At 47.5% G+C, this 16,458-nt stretch overlaps 1 protein-coding gene across 2 annotated transcripts in view; it reads left to right on the top strand.

Annotated features, from left to right (window-relative positions):
• Positions 1-16,458, top strand: part of KCNH1 (potassium voltage-gated channel subfamily H member 1) — a 364,685-nt gene that overhangs the window by 285,297 nt on the left and 62,930 nt on the right. The window lies entirely within an intron of this gene.

Here is a 16,458-nt window from a genome sequence, read left to right as displayed (position 1 = left end):
CATTAGTCAGCTGGCAATAATTTTTAAAAGCTATGAAGATGAGTCATTTGGGTCCAGAAAATCAGAAGGGTATGGAATCTGATTGCCTAGAGAATATCGTGTAGACACCGGCCAATTTAATGGGTTGAGAAATGATGAGTAGTTTTAAGAACCGGAGAAGATTTCTTGTCTGAAATGGTTTCCTTCACCCTCAAATCATCAGGATTGCTCCATCTGTCTCTGTGAGGGTTAAAGTATTTATTTGTCTTGTACTCTTTAGGTTTTTCATGACTGATTTCTTGCACGTCATCATCTCTTTTAGTGAACAAGGTAGCCCTGACCTATAGAAACCATCTGGAAGGATTGTCATAGGAATCTTTCCAAAAATGACCTCATAATCTTTCCTCCAACACTGTTCTTCGTCTCGTGGTCCTTGTCTCTGTGGACGGCATATCACTCTGGGGTTCCAAGTTAGAAACGCTGGAATCATGGCTGATGCTTCTCCCCCTCTCCCATGTCTCAGGTTGCTCAGCAAATCCTCTTGGTTCCCCCTAAGCTCTTAAATCTGGGTCCACAATTTACTTCCATCCTTGTGGTTCACCCTGAGCTCTCGGGACACAGTGCTCCAATACAGACCTTCCCTGAGTCCTGCCCCACACAGTAGGCTTCTGCCTTGTGTCACTCCTCAATGTGGTATTTCGTCCTTTGGCCAATTGTGTGGCCTTAAAAACTAATTGGATCATGTCACTTGCTTTGTAAAGACTTTTTCCCCCCACCCTAACTTTGGGATAATGTCTGTATACCTCAGGATGGCCTATGTAGACTTTTTACATCTGGCCCTGACTTAATCCCCAAGCCCCAACCTCAGCCACTCTTCCCATGCCCCCCCCTCTGCTACCCGGACCACTCCCAGCGTGAGAGCTCTGTATGAGACTTGACATATAAAGCTGAATCACACTCAGGTCCCAATCTCCTGCAACCTAAAGTCTAACAGAGAAGATCAACCCAGGAAGGATAGATGCAGTACGTGATGCTAAGTACAGTGAGTGTGATTTATATGAGATATTGTAAGGTGGAGGGCAGCTAAAGGGGGAGTTGGGAAGAAAGCGTTGTGGCAGGGGGTGGGGATACTTGAGCTGAGTTTTAAAGGATTGAGTCTGCCAAACAAAGAGAGGGGGCAGGTGTTGTATTTGGAGGGGCAGTTTGAGCCAAGGCACAGAGGAAGGAAATAGACTTTTGTCTTTCAAGTTCCTTGTACAAGGTTCCAAAGGCCTATCATTGGGTTGCCCCAACAATATGCTCCCACCTATTTTATTTTACTTTGAGAGAGAGTGAGAGAGAGCACAAGCAGGGGGTGGGGCAGAGGGAGAGAGAGAATCTTAAGTAGGCTCCACACTCAGTGCGTGGAATCTGACACAGGGCTCGATCTCACGACCCTGAGATCATGACCTGAGCCAAAATCAAAAGTCAGAGGCTCAGCCAACTGAGCCACCCAGGCGCCCCTGCTTCCACCTGTTTTAAAATCCCTTAATTGTATTGTCGTGTGTGAGTCCCTCCTCAGAGACCTGGGAAGGCAAGGCCTCGGTACCTTGGTATCCCTAGGGCCTAACCCAGTACAGAGGATTAATAAACATTTGGGGATGCAAGGACAGAGATGGGATCTCTGGGCCTCAGTTTCCACATTGTGAAATGTGAGGTTGTGGCTGGATCATTTGTATTGGTTTGTGATTTGAAAGCTGGTCATTCAAATTCTAGTGGGGAATGGGCAGTAGTGGAGAAACGTGCATTCACGGTTCTTCCTTATTTATTTGGGAGCATGGAATGATTTCTGGTTGTCCTTTTAGCCACGTGGATTCTTCTAAAGTCTGTTTTTTTTGTTTTTTGTTTTTTTAATTTTTTCCTTCTTTTTATGAAAGCAAGTTGATTATAATCAGCTTTCAGTGTTGCTGATAATATAGGTTGAAAAAAAGTGCAGTTTGGGTTATTTGGAGTAGTAATCATTTTGGAATAATTGTGAATCAAATAAATCTGTCTTAAAAAAAACAAAGACAACAACAAAAACAACAGTGCCTCAATGGTCAGATTGTTTTTGTAAGTACAGAGTGATTGACAACTCTTGCAGAAAGGAAGCCTTGGGGGCGGCATTTTTGAAGGGCTGATGTGGAGGAGGATTGGGCAGGGTCTGTGTGGCCACAAGGTGTGGAGGAAGCATCCAAGCTGTAGGAGGTATGAGAAAGAACTTGGGAAAGATCAGAGGTGTCCAAGTAGGCAGCGCTGAGTGGTCCTTAAGGTATTTAGGCACTCCCTAGATACCCCTCAGACATGTTGTGGAGGGGACTAAGGCACCCAATGGAGAGTCACATCAGTTGACCTTCAAATGTCCTTCCAATTGCAAGTGCCTATGAGTCTGGTATGGATCCAAGACAATTTAATGAGATCCTTTATAGGAAGAGGTAGCCATTCTTTTTCTTGGAAAAAAGAGGCTTGTCATTTTGGTGTTGCCATTGTAATTTCTCATTGTGTCCTTCTGAGAATTAATTCATAGTTACATAGGGCATAGACGACAAGAACATTACATGCATGAATTATTCTTGTAGCTATTTTTTTTTTTTTTCTGGCAAAGTAAAGTGTATTCTTGTGGCTGTTTCTATCTTGGCAAAATCGAGTGTTATTTGCAAAGATTCCTGAGAGCAGAGTGCCTTTGACATCTGCTTGGGGAGTTGTGTGGTTCTGTCGACGTCCTCTAGTGCACAGCAAAAACTTGGAGCTGGAAGGTGTGTCCGTGGCCATCCAGTCTCTCCTCCATTTTCCCACCACCCTCATTTCACAAATAGGACCTTTCAGAGAAAGGTCACAGAGTTGGGTCAGTAACGAAAGAATTGGAGCCGGAAATGACTCAATGCGCAGGCCTCTTGCTGGTTCTCCCAGCTTCGTGGCCTCCCCTGGCCTCTGCATTCTTACCCTTACCCCCGTATCCCCAAATCCATGTGTGTGAGCACCACCCTGCTCTCGGCACCGCTCTTGGGACCCAACTCAGGAAGTGACCTGTCACCTTCCTCGGTTTCCTCCAAAGACACCTGAAGTCCTAGGCAAGGGTGAAAGAGGCAGAACCCGGGAGCCAATCCAGCATTTTCCTTGCCTGTGGGCACCGAGCCAGATGAGACCTGGGTCTGTGTCCCACCTCTGCCACTTAGTGCTTCTGCAAGTTGTAAGTGCTTTCCCATCTGTAAAATGAGGGCGATGAGAAGTTCTACCTTGTAGCGCAATTGTGAGGATGAAATAAGATAGTTCTGGCAAAGCTCACACACAGGTTCTTGCACACGGTATGTGCTCCATTCCGTTGTGGCTTGTTATCATTTTGTTTTATCCACTTGACCCCTGTTCCACTCTACTCTTTATTATCGTGTGCCTTTTGGAAAATAAGAAGAAGGCAGTTCTTCTGCCTTTGCTTATAGAGGGTATTCGCTCTGCAGAATGTTCTGCGGGGCAGATGTCGTCTCTGCACCTCTTGCCGCCGAGGAGGTGTTGTCTGCCGTGGAATGCTGGCATGGTGCCGGCCCCACTGTCTCGTCGGCTCTCCCAGTAGAGACGTCAGCGCTCACTCTTCTCGCTAGTTTCATTCACGGAGGGAGAAAGTAGGCTGTTCCAGCATCTTAGTTCAGGCACCAGGGCATCAGGGATTTGCCAAGAGGAAAGCACAGCATCCTTGTTTCTTCTGAGGGACGTGGCACATAGTTGTCCATGAAAAGTAAGGGAAAGTGGAGCCTTCCTCATCCCAGACCCATGGCATTCTAGGGAGCAAGGCTCTCTGGGCATTTTCCTCCAGGCCATGGGTGGTCTTTTCTCTGCACTCAGAGCTTCTCACAATACTGATAATAACATTATCATCAGCTCCCGATACTGTGCAAGAGGCAACCTCCAGCACAAAGTTAGGCTGTGTCTTAGGTCAGCATATTCAGTCCTGAGAACAGCCTCATGGCATTATAGTATCAGGCCCATTTCTCAAAGGAATAAACTAGGACCCTGAGGAGAAGAGAATCACTTCTCCAAGGTCACCCAGCCAAGAAGTGGCAGGTTCCAAACCCCACACGTGCCCCTGATGCTAAGCAGCATTGTGTCATCCAGTAAAGCTTGAGTCTCAGCTTTTCCCATGTTGGCGTTCTTTGGTTTCTGCTTTCTCCTGGTTTATTGACTTTTCAGAGGTGGCACAAATTACCTCCAAAGTATCTTCACTATCTCCCAGCACACTCAGAAACTTGTGCAGTAAAAAGTGAGGAAGGGAGGAAGGAAGGAAGGGAGGAAGGGAGGGAGGAAGGGAGGAACTAATTTGTATAGTGAATCATAGTAACATCCCAGTTTGGGAGACATGAGAAGTTTCTCCCTCAGAGTGATGACCACAACATGGCCAGGTGTGCGGGAGAGGCATAGTGGTTAGGTTAGGCAGTAAGCTAACCTGGACATGATATTAGTAACTTACTAAACAGAGCACCAGCTTTGGGGTGAGGAACCAGGGTTTGAATCCTGGTTTTAACTACTGACTAGCTGTGTGCCCTTGGGAAAGTTACTAAACTATTCTAAGCGCATCTGTAAAAAGGGTCTAATAAAAGTCCCTCCTAATTAGGTTTACTGAGAAGATCATATGCATTAAAACAAAGAAAGTGACATAGTACCTGTAGGAACCACTCAATACCTATTTGTACCCTTCTCTCCACAGCCCATTCTCTCCGTCCACCTTCAGCCTTAGAAGTTCCGAGCTCATGCTTTGCTCCCCTTTGTTTGTAACCATATCCTCTCTTTAATCAGTGTCTCCCTTGGGCTCTACTGTCCCTTCAACCTGGGATGAGGGTTCACTTCCCAGCAGGTGCTAGCTAGGAGATTGGGTTCTCCTGCTCATCATTAGGACAGTAGAGAAAATGTATCACAATTAAATGATGTATTGTAGACAAGTAATTAGGTAATTAACAGCAGTCAGTGCATGGGCTAATTGGCATGTAGGTAATTGGTGGGGTGGTTCTCCTTCTCTGTGTGTGGGGCTTTATTTTTAAAGCCAATGTTGTTGTGGTTTTGAGTATGTTTTGCGTAGCTTGTGCTTATGGTAATTTGTTCCAGGATGGATTTTTCTTAGCTTGATAAGGCCCCAGCCTAGTGAATTTGGGAGGGAGCTGAGACTATAGTTACTGGTGGCTTCCAAGCAGGGGCCTCCTAATGCCTATTTTCTACAGTGAGGTTGCCATAGTGAACTGTCTTGAATACTGTACGTACATTTCTAGTCTCCCCCCTCCTCAGTAACCAAAGGGCATTTTCTTCTGGAGAGGAGAAGGTGAAAGCATTGGAGGCTTGGAAAAAGAGCTCAGTTCGGGAAAGCCTCAGTTTTCTTACTGCACAAATCCTTGTGGAAGGTGATGAGATGGAAAGAAAGATCCCAAGGCCAGGTGCTTAGCAATGTATCCCCTCCCCCACTGAATCATCACAGCCTAAGGTTTAAAAATGATCTCTACACAGCCCGTATTTTTTTTTGGTCATCCTTCCATAGTGAGGACTTCTGTGGAATTAAAATCATCTATTAGACTGTCAGATTATAAAGATAATAAAATCAGGGTGTTGGAATTAGGGGTGGGGGCAGGGGACAGATGATGTGAGTGATGAGGCCATAATTCTTTCAGAAACAGCAACATAAAAATCAAAGCCAAGGCCCTTTTCCCACAAGAGGATCAGGGGATGATCTTAGGGACCTGGGTAGACTTCCATGGATCCTTAGGCATCCTCCCTAATACCCCAAGAACATATAGCAGAGCCCCGCAATGATCCCTGGGGGGTGGGAGACAATGAAAGCACTCCATGCTTTGTTATGAATCAGCTTGAACTGCAGGGGGCCAGGATATATGTGGACATTTCCAAGGAAGCAGTAAGTTCTGGAATGAAGGTGGGCTTTGAAGCTAGATCTCTGCGTCTGGGCTCAGCCACGTGCTTGCTAGGGGTGAGGGTGCAGGGGAGAGACTGAAAAAGTACAGCTATTCCTCTTCTGGGGACTCATCCTGTTTACTCCAAAAGATAGCTATGGGAAGGATGATCAAGGGCCGGGCACAGTGCCTTACACATGTGCAGGGCCACAGTCAAGTTACTTTCCTTCCATTGTCCATAGGAATGGGGGTAGCAGGGTGAAGAAGGAGAGCAGGAGCCCTAATAGTGTGGCTCATAGAATAAGCACATGGAGGCAACAGAGAGTGGCGGTTATAAATGTGCACTCTGGAATCAGAGTTCTTGGGTTCAAATCTTGGCTTTCCTTAGTGATTACGGGCCAGTTACCTAAACTCCCTGAGCCCCAGTTCATTCACTTATAAAATAGGAATAGTAATAGCACCTTAGAGAAGGGTACTTTGTCGTAGCAAGTTTTCAGTGTATGTGTTGTTCTCATTATTGTTATTGATGAGCTCAACTTTTCTGGAAATGAAGAGATCCCATCAGGTGCTAAAAGTTTTAAAAGGGGAGTAGGGGCTGAAATTTAACACCTGGAAATCTCCCAGACAGATGATTCCAAGATCTGTGCCTGGGCCTCTCAGGTAGCACCAAAGGAAGAGGTGATTCATCAGGGAGGTTTGGTAAAGAATGTCTCTTTTGGGCTCGTCACAGATCCTGCTTTCTTCCTAAGGCAGAATGGATAGAGGGAATGGTAGAGTCCAATGTGGAGGAGGTGCTGGGGGAGGGCAGTTGTAATTTATCTTACCCCTTATCAACCTTGATGCACTATTACATAGTATGTTTACCACAAGTTAGAAAAGATCTGTCCAAGTTTAGAGAACCATGTGGCCAGTGCAGTCCTTTGGAGAGTAATGTATCTGCCTAATATTTCTTAGAAGTGTGTGATTGACTCGTAATAAGTAGGGTAGTGCTAATGAGTCCCAGATCATGGGTTCAGTCTCCAGGTGAGCAAGCTGGCTTCTGAGGTCTCAGGTGTTGAGTCCAGCATTTTGCACATTTATTTGCCCCCCCCCAACACTTTTTCGAATTACACCAGGAGTTTCTACTATCTACTCCAATATAGCTATTGACATCCATCAGACCTGGCGTTTTCCCGAGCATTTCTAGAAACAGGGACTAGATGCTCTTCAGTGTCTCTTCTGGCTTAAATGGTCAGTGACCTGTAGAATGGACAGGTCATGTCTGTGAAACATCAAGAAACCAAAGATAACTCTAGCAGTGGGAATCCTGCTCACTTGCCCTCAGTGAAACCCCAAGTGGAGACTGCTGGCAGAGTCTCCCTGCTCTTGAGCATCCTCCTGAACTCAGCTTTCCCCCACCACCCCTCCAGTGGTGCATTCATGTCTAGTGAGCAGCGGCCTTAGGTTACCAGCGAGCAGTTTGTCCCCATTCCAGCAACCCACGTGTTAATGAAAGGCTGCTCACGGATGCCTTCTCCCTGGCTCCACCAGTCCCTTATTGGCCCAGTCACATTTCATGTTCCTACCCCATCTGCCCTGTTTCTGTGCTTCCTTGTTTTAAGTGCTTCTTCCACTCTTAAAAATGTGCTCTTTGGCTTTGAACATGTTTTTAGGAATTTTGCCAGTGAGTCATGGAGGTTTTTATTCTAGCCTGCACTTTTACTAAGTGGAGAGCTAGGATTGCAACCAGGCAACCTTTCATAATAATGACTGCCTTCTAAGATGTTAGATTAATGGAAGCAAATGTTAGTTCAGCCCCTCCAAGGGGGCTTTGAACACCTGCCTCAGGAGATCATACACAAAATCTATCCCAGCCCAGATGTCCATGTAGATGGTTTCTGGTGTAATGTGTGTCACGGGCCCGCCCAATTTTGGTGCTTCTCATTGCTAACTCTGTTGGTTGCAATTTACTTGTGACTAGTGTCACTTAATGGTCTTGTCCTCCCTGTATTTAACTTAGGCTTCTGGGGTGAAGCTCTGAGTCCACAATGGGGCCCTGACTCCATATAGCATCTCTTCAATCTCTCTAATGTAGGCGAGGCCCCCTGTCTTTTGATCCAATAAGTACCAGTCACTTTCGCTTTGTAGCTCTCATCATACTTCCAATTAACTGTTCACTGTCGGTCATTTTTTGTAGTCTAGAAGCTCTGTAAGGGCTGGGCCTTGTCTACCTGATCTCTCTTTCCTGATCAGCTCTCTTAGAGCTTGGTACAAAGTAAGCATTCAATAATTGAATGAATGAATGAACAAGTGGGCCAACCAACCATCCATCCTCCAACCAACAAATGAGCATACAAGTACACCAACTTCCTTCTTGTTATTGCTGTAAGTTTTTAAAGCCTTGACTATAAGATGGTGTCTGTGGAGCCACCTCTCCTTCTGTCTGTCTCTGAAACTTTGCCCATATATCCTATCTCATCCCACTCCCCTTTTCTCTCTCCCAGGCCCTGAGTGTAGAGGTTTTTCAGCCTCTGCAGGTACCACTGATGCCAGCATAAGATAATAATAATCACCCCCATTTATTGAGTATCTCCCAGGCCCAGTAGGTTCTATAGCCTTTATATGCATCATTATCTCATTAAGATGCTGAGGACACTAAGGCTCAATTAGGTGAAATAATTTGCCCCAGACCCAATAAGCTAAATGGAGCTGGAATTTGAGCTCAAGTCTGGCAATCACCAAGACCATATTGTTGCTTTTGTGCCCCTCCTCTAAGGGGGGCCCCCACTTCACTGATCCGGGGATAGCAGCCCTGGCTCACGAGCCTTCAGTTCCCTGGGAGGAGGCCATCGGCCAAAGGCTGGCTTTAGAGGCCGTAGCATGCCCTGCCTGTGTCCTGTGTCATTCTGTTAGAAAGCAGGCCCTTGCCTGCTGCCTAAGGGCGTCTGGGCCTCATGGAGGCACCATGGGGCTAGATGGCTGATGGCCTTTGAATGTTTGTATTTGTTCAGAGAAAGGAGAAAGGGATGCTGTTGAGTCACATAGTCCAATGACAGAGCAGAAAGAGGCAGAGTGATCCTCCTGACGAGTTCTCTGTGGGTCAGCTCTGTTACCACAGCGGAAGCAGAGACCTGCGATGGTGTGTGGCAAAGCTGCAGTTTGTTTCAGTCCATCATGAAAGGCCACAGGAGTCCCATCACGAAAGGCCACTTGACTGGAGGTGTACAGCTGGACATGCGCCTGAAGATCAGTCATGGCCCCCATGTTGGTGAGAGAGAGGCCTTAACATCAGAGTGCGATATGGTAGCCATGAGTCTAATGCCCCTTCTAGCCCAGGAATAGTTAGTAAAGGCTGTGAGGAGGTGATTTTGAGATGGACAGGCGGAGGGAGAATTTACCTGACTGGGAGAGAAATACAGTCCTTTGTGAGCACCCCTATACCTCACGGTGCACGGGGCACGGATGGTTGGTTAAATAGCTGATACTCAATCAGGAAGATGTCTTTGCATGGATGATGGGAGAATGCTGAATCTGAATGATCAAGAATGATTAGAATCTGGGAAGAGAGGGCCTCGGAGGGAAGCCACCGGCCAGTTTGCCCGTCCCCCAGGTTTTGTTCTTGCTCCGTCCCGGCCTGGTTTTGAAGACTCCACAAAGGAACTGTCCCAGACTTACAGGTTAGGGGCAGCTTCAGCTTTAGGGTTTGACTTTTCTGGAGATCCCTAGAGATCCTAAGGAGAACTGGACCAACACAGCGGACATGACGCTTTCAGAGGCCTGAGGGAGCTTGATGCCTCTTCCACACTCTTCCCACTACACCTGCTAATGCTATAGGACCCCGGCCTCCCCTCAAACCTCTCACCTTCCAGGTTTTAAAATCCATCTGACTGTCCCCAGGTGGCCTGAAGTAGAAAGAGCCAGCATATTTTCTATGACAGATTTAATTTTTAAAAAGCCCCTTGCTACAGACGGCATGCAGAAGATGGTGTCTTATCCCTGGGAGATCAATTTGCAGACAGCTCCTGCATCCATTCTGCTGCATTTCTCAGCGTGCTTCTTGCAAATGCTTAAATCAGCTTCTGGTTCACAGGGTATGAATTTCTAAAAGGGGATCCTTGTTCAGAGGATAGCACCTAAAATCCTGCCCTCCTCAGCCTGGAGCACATCATACATTTGGCACTTCCTGTAGGTGAGGCATGCGAGTGCATCCTAACCCTGTTGGACCTCTGTGACCATGTGGATGAAGCTGGGTCCCAGTGACTAGAAGCAGGGCGAAGACTTCCCCAGGCTTGGGACAAATCCTATCAGCAGGTGGCAGGTGGTGGGGTCAGGGTGGGGGGGTGAAGAATAACAGGGAACACCTGTAAGAATAAGATATAGCATAAAATACTAAAAATCATTGGTGATGGGTGTTAACTGGACTTGTTGTGGTGATCATTTTGCAATATATACAAATACAGAATCATTGTATCATATACCTAAAATGAATAGAATTCGGTATGTTGATTATATTTCAATTAAAACAATACTGGAAAGCCTGACAAAGCAAAGCACATTACTGAGGATGGCAGCTAGCAGCATGCCATGCGGTAAACCTTTCCTTCCCTAAAGCCCCTCACTCAAGCACATGGAGGAATTCTGCCTTTGGAATTTGATTTAACTTGATTTCATCAAAGAGATGATGAAATGATTATGTAAGGCTCAGGCGGCGTGAAGGGTGCTTTCTCTGATATCTTCCCTATGTGGTTTACACTTGGCCCTGGGAGGACTCGGGAAATCTGGGCAAAGCTACTTTCTTTTGCCCTAGGACAGTGAGGACCTGGGGCAAGACCCGGGCTAAGGGAAAGAAAGGGGATTGAGAAGTCAAGGTAAAGGATACCTGTGACTGAGAATGGCTAAAATTAACAAGTCAGGAAATGATAGATGTTGGCGGGGATGTGGAGAAAGGGGAACCCTCCTACACTGTTGGTGGGAATGCAAGCTGGTGCAGCCACTCTGGTAAACAGTATGGAGGTTCCTCAGAAAGTTTAAAATAGAGCTACCCTATGACCCAGCAATTGCACTACTGGGTATTTACCCCAAAGATACAAATGTAGGGATCCGAAGGGGTATGTGCACCCTGATGTTTACAACAGCAGTGTCCACAACAGCCAAACTGTGGAAAGAGCCAAGATGTCCATTGACAGATGAATGGATAAAGAAGATGTGGTATATATATACAATGGAATTTTATGCAGCCATCAAAAGGAATGAGATCTTGCCATTTGCAACGACATGGATAGAACTGGAGGGTGTTATGCTGAGCGAAATAAGTCAATCAGAGAAAGACATGTATCATATGACCTCACTGATATGAGGAATTCCTAATCTCAGGAAACAAACTGAGGGTTGCTGGAGTGGGGGGGGGTGTGAGGGATGGGGTGGCTGGGTGATGGACACTGGGGAGGGTATGTGCTATGGTGAGCGCTGTGAATTGTGTACTGTTGAATCACAGATCTGTACCTCTGAAACAAGTAATACAATATATGTTAAAAAAAAAAAAAAAGAAGGGACGCCTGGGTGGCTCAGTTGGTTAAGCGGCTGCCTTCGGCTCAGGTCATGATCCCAGGGTCCTGGGGTCGAGTCCCACATTGGGCTCCTTGCTCGGCGGGGAGCCTGCTTCTCCCTCTGCCTGCCTCTCTCCCTGCTTGTGTTCTCTCTCTCTCTCTGACGAATAAATAAATAAAATCTTAAAAAAAAAAAAGAAGAAGAAGAAGAAGATAGCAGGAGGGAAAGAATGAAGGGGGGGAAATCGGAGGGGGAGGCGAACTATGAGAGACTATGGACTCTGAAAAGCAAACTGAGGGTTCTAGAGGGGAGAGGGGTGGGAGGATGGGTTAGCCTGGTGATGGGTATTGAGGAGGGCACATTCTGCATGGAGCACTGGATGTTATACGCAAACAATGAATCATGGAACACTACATCAAAACCTAATGATGTAATGTATGGTGATTAACATAACAATAAAAAATTTTTAAAAAAGAATTACAAATATTGACCAAAAAAAAGGATACCTGTGACTGGAGAGTTTCAGGAGGATGAGTAGATTTTGCAAATAGTATTTATCGAAGAGAGGAACCTGGCACCTGCTCTGCGCAGCTGTACTTGGCCTGGGGATGCACATGCCTTTGCTAACCCCAGACTGCGAGCCGGGCTAGAAGAACGACCCAGGGAAGAGCTTGTCTGCCAGATCCAGTTTTCCCAATCCTTCTGCCCCGGGGCCAGATGAATGTAGCAGCAGAATGGCTTTGTTTGACTTTAGGCTGCATGTTGAGGCAGCTGGGAAGCTGCCAGCATTTTCATCCTGGGCTTTCTGCTTAAGCTCTGCCTAATTCCACTCTGACATTTCTCTCAGGTTAGAACCTGAACAGGGATGCTTTGGGCTCAAGGGCTCAAGTCTTGCTCACTGGCGCTGCCTCCAGCGCCTGTTGTCATGAGCGACGAAGCTCCTCCGAATCTATAACCAACCATTTCGAGCAGGGTTTCCATTTCCAGCAGTCCCAACTCCCTTGATGGGAGAGCTACAGCCCAGGCCCCTGTGCTCTGTGCTTCCTCCTTCCCCCTCTCCCACCGCCAGTTACTGCTCCGAGTGCTTGGGGCTCACACAGGAGGCCGGAGCATGAGTAGTTGTCCCTTTGTCACCGTATGGGCACTGGCTTCCGTCTGCTTCTGCAGAGCCGGGCACAGTTTGCCTGTGCGCTGCACACCCCTCGTGCAGCCATGGCTGGAAGTTTGCAGGCTTCTCAGTGGACTGGGTCTGTCTGCCAGCAGAGTGTGTGTGTGTGTGTGCGCGCGCGTGTGTGTGTGTGTGCGCGCGCGCACACGAGTACAGCATTCCCTCCCATCAGTGATTAGTCCTAAAGAAGGCTGGATCCAATCCCCCCCCAGCATCCTGTTCCTCTCCCAGCGAGTGTTGTGGGGTCAGCTCCGCTTGGCTAGGGAAGTAGGTTTTTTCCCTTTGGGTTAGAGGTAAAGATCGGCCTGACATCTGTAAGCTTGATAACCCTGTAAAGTGCCACATGTATTCAGCTGTTATTTGTCGATGTGTGTACTTTCTAGAAGGTAAATGCCCCCATTTGGGGCCGCTGGCCAGATCCTTAGTAATTACAGAGCATAAAGGGGGGAAAGGAGAAGAGAAACTGCACCTGTTATGTACTCCGAGTACAGGGCTTCGTAGGCCAGGGGCCTTGGATGGCATCTACAAATAATTCATGGCTACAATCCCCCCCAGTGAGTTTACTATAGATTATTTATGATCCTGAGGCGCTGGTTCAGGAGACAAAAGATGCTCCTCCGTGGAAGCAGTGAGAAGCAGTACACACCAAGGTCCCAGCCCAGAGCCTGGGAACAAATGTCCAGGGGATGCTACTTCCTCCCTCCGTGAGGCCAACAACAGCCGCTCAGAGGCACTGGCCTCCTGCTCTCTTGGGCTAGCGGTGGTGTCGAGACTCCCAAGTTTCAATCGCTGTTGACTTAGCTTCCACCTTATTTGCACGTCTTTCCTATTGTCTGCGTGTGTCTGGTATGACATGGGAGTCGCAGATTTTCCTCATTGGTCTTGAGCTTGCCAAGGAAGAGAAACTCATCCAGTTGGAAGCTTCTTGGGAGTGGCACCCTGGCATCTCCCTTCCACCTCCGGACCCTCAGTCAGCCGGGGCACCCCCAAGTGTCTCCCTTCCCTGTGGTTGCGGTCACAGATTACCATGCACTGGGTGGCTTAAGACAACAGAAATTTACTCTCTCACACTTCTGGAGGCCGGAGGTCCAAAGTCAAGATGTCAGCAGGGCTGCGCTCCCTCCGAAGTCTCGAGGGCAGAATCTTTCCTAGCTTCTCCCGGCTTCTGGTGGCTCCTGGCACTTGCTAGCTTGTGGAAACATAACTGCAGTCTCTGCCTCTATGTGCAGATGGCCTCATCCCTTGCCTCTGTGTGTCAAATCTACCCTTCCTTTCTCTTACAAAGACACTGGTGGTTGCATTCAGGGCCTACTCTAATTCCAGGATGATCTCATCTCCAGGTCCCTACATTAATTACATCTGCAAACAGCCTATTTCCCAATAAGGTCACATGTATAGGTACGGGGATTTAGGCCTTGCACCTGTGTTTTGGGAAACTACTCTTTTCCTCCCCCTCTTCCCTCTCTTCTTCCTCTTCCTCCTTGAGTCCCCTCCCAGCACAGGAATTTATTTTTTCTCATAAGGAATATTCTTGTATAAGCCCTGCTCTTTCTCCTGGATGGTTCTTGGAATAAGGTCCAAGTATTTGGTTAATACTAGTTCCTTTGAATCTTAGAGTGAAATATTTTCCTTTGCTTTTCTCCAAATCCCCTAATTCTACTTAGTACCCAGTGGAACTCTGTTTGAAAGAGAGATTGACAAAACACAGAAAGCACCAGGATCTCAGAAAAGAGTTTTGTGTTAGACATTAGAGAGAACGTCCTGCTGTCAGAGGCTGTGAGATGTTGGTAAGTAATACCCACCGCAGATGGTCAAGAAAAAACGCTGCTTGACCTTCCAGCTCTGATCTCTCATATTCTCATTCTAAAAGCCTCTCATGGTTCCTTACAGCCTCAGAATAAAGTCCAGACCCAGGGATCTCGTGTCAGCCCGTACTTCCAGCTACAGAGCAGATTGCACCTTCATGCTGGTGTCTGATGTCCAGCTACACTGACAGTTCCAGAACGTTCCATGTACTTACTTCCGTGTATGTCATCTGGCTTGGAGCGCCCCTCACCCTACCTGACCTCCTCCCACAGTTCCCAACCCAGCCATCAAAACCCCTACTCAGATTCTACTTCCCACCAAAGCTGCCTTCAGTCTATTCCCAACTAGAATCCCTCTCTTCTCTAATTTGTCTTTCCACAGTGTTTTGTTTGGTCCTTTAGAGGAGATAGCACTCATGGTTTCCTATATGGTTGGGCGCATATCTAATGTTTCCCGTGGATGTGGGGCCCTTATTGACACGTTTATTCCTTGCATTTCTTCATGCAGTCCCTGGAAGGTAGTAGATGATAATTTAAGCAACTAGAATCACAATTCAGTTGCCACTCATCCACCTTTGCACTTCAAGTCCAGAAGTAGGGATTCCAGCCCCACGTTCTCAGCCAGCCTGTCTTTCTCCTCTCTCTCCAGCAGGCACCCTCGGGCCAGGGTGCTCCCGCAGTGGCCCACACCCTCCACGCCAGGGTGACAGGTTGTCCCAACTTACCTGAGACTGTCCTGGTTTCAGCATCTAATGCTTTCCATCCCGAGAAACTCATCAGTCCTGGGCAAACTGGTTACCCTGCTCCACACTCGGCCTCTCCTGGCTCTTGCTGAAAATTCCTATGAATTGAATCGTATGTCTGACTCCACCTTTCTCTGGTCATTTGTCCTGCAACTGCCTAACTTCTTTCTGCAGGTGGGTGTCTGGCCCTGGCCCGGCACCACTCTCCCGAGGCTTCCCCCAAAGACAGTCTCATAAATGTGACTTCTAAACTTTCCACCAGCTCATGGGCGTCCTGGTCTGGTCTCCTTCTCCACACCAGCCCCAATCCTAACTTGATCCATGTAGCTGACCCTCCCAGGTAACCTTTCCGTCCCCCTTCCTCCTCCAAATTCCCTGCCTTTATCACATCAAAGAGGGCCTTGAAGGATCAGATCTCAGATCAAACCCTCCCCTCTGTAGAGCCACAACTCAAAGATGCCTCCTCCGTGAAGCCCTCCTCAGGAAACTTCCCCACCAGCTCATCACCACTCCATCCTTCTTCCTCTGGGGGCTCCTAAGTGACTGAATGGCTCATGACCTCTTGAGGGAAGTACCTGGTGTCCCAGATTAGTTGTCGGGACCTGAGTTCCACCCCAAGTTTGCTGTAAGGTCAAGTTCTTAACTTCGGTTTCATTAATTGTAAAATGAGAAAGTTAGGTGAGCTCAAGTATTTTTACCAGCCTTACCAAACTTGGCTTCCATGGGTATCTGCCCCTCTCTGTGCTCTGGAGAGCCTCGGATACAAACATCTTAAGCAAGACAGCCCTGGAAAGAGGCCTCTGGAATCTCATCTCCTGTTGGCACATTACCTTCATCAAGCCCTGCTTGACTTGTAATTCCCATCTTTATCCTTTGATTCCTCAAAATGATCCCATCCTGGCCCAGCTGTGAAGAGGACACGAAAGCTACCACCTACAGCTTAAGAGACCTTAAAGTACAATTAGAGGACTGATTCCTTTGCCATAACTTGACTTAACTCAAGATTTGGGCGGAGAGGTTCAATTCTTGAACCTCTTGTCCCGGGCTCAGTTTCCAGCAGACCCACGGCTATGTCTGGTTTTTCCCCTCTGTGCCCAGGATGAACTTGTCAGGACCCACATGTTGCTGCCCTTGGATGTTTTCAGGGGAACTCAGTCTATTGAAAAAACGGACTGGGGGTCCTTCAGCTTCAAACTCTCTAACATGTGCACATCTTTGTGTATGTGCACGTGTACTTTTAACATTTGCACCCCACTTTCCTTTGGACGAGGCATTTTCACATATTTTATCTCATCTGATCCTGGCAACAACTTGGTGAGGAGCCTGAGGGTGATGGG

This window comes from Neomonachus schauinslandi, chromosome 6 (genome assembly GCF_002201575.2).
Source record: "Neomonachus schauinslandi chromosome 6, ASM220157v2, whole genome shotgun sequence".
Lineage (NCBI taxonomy): Eukaryota > Metazoa > Chordata > Mammalia > Carnivora > Phocidae > Neomonachus > Neomonachus schauinslandi.
The sequence above is the reverse complement of the archived record's forward strand: the minus strand, read 5'-3'. Positions and strand labels throughout refer to the sequence as shown.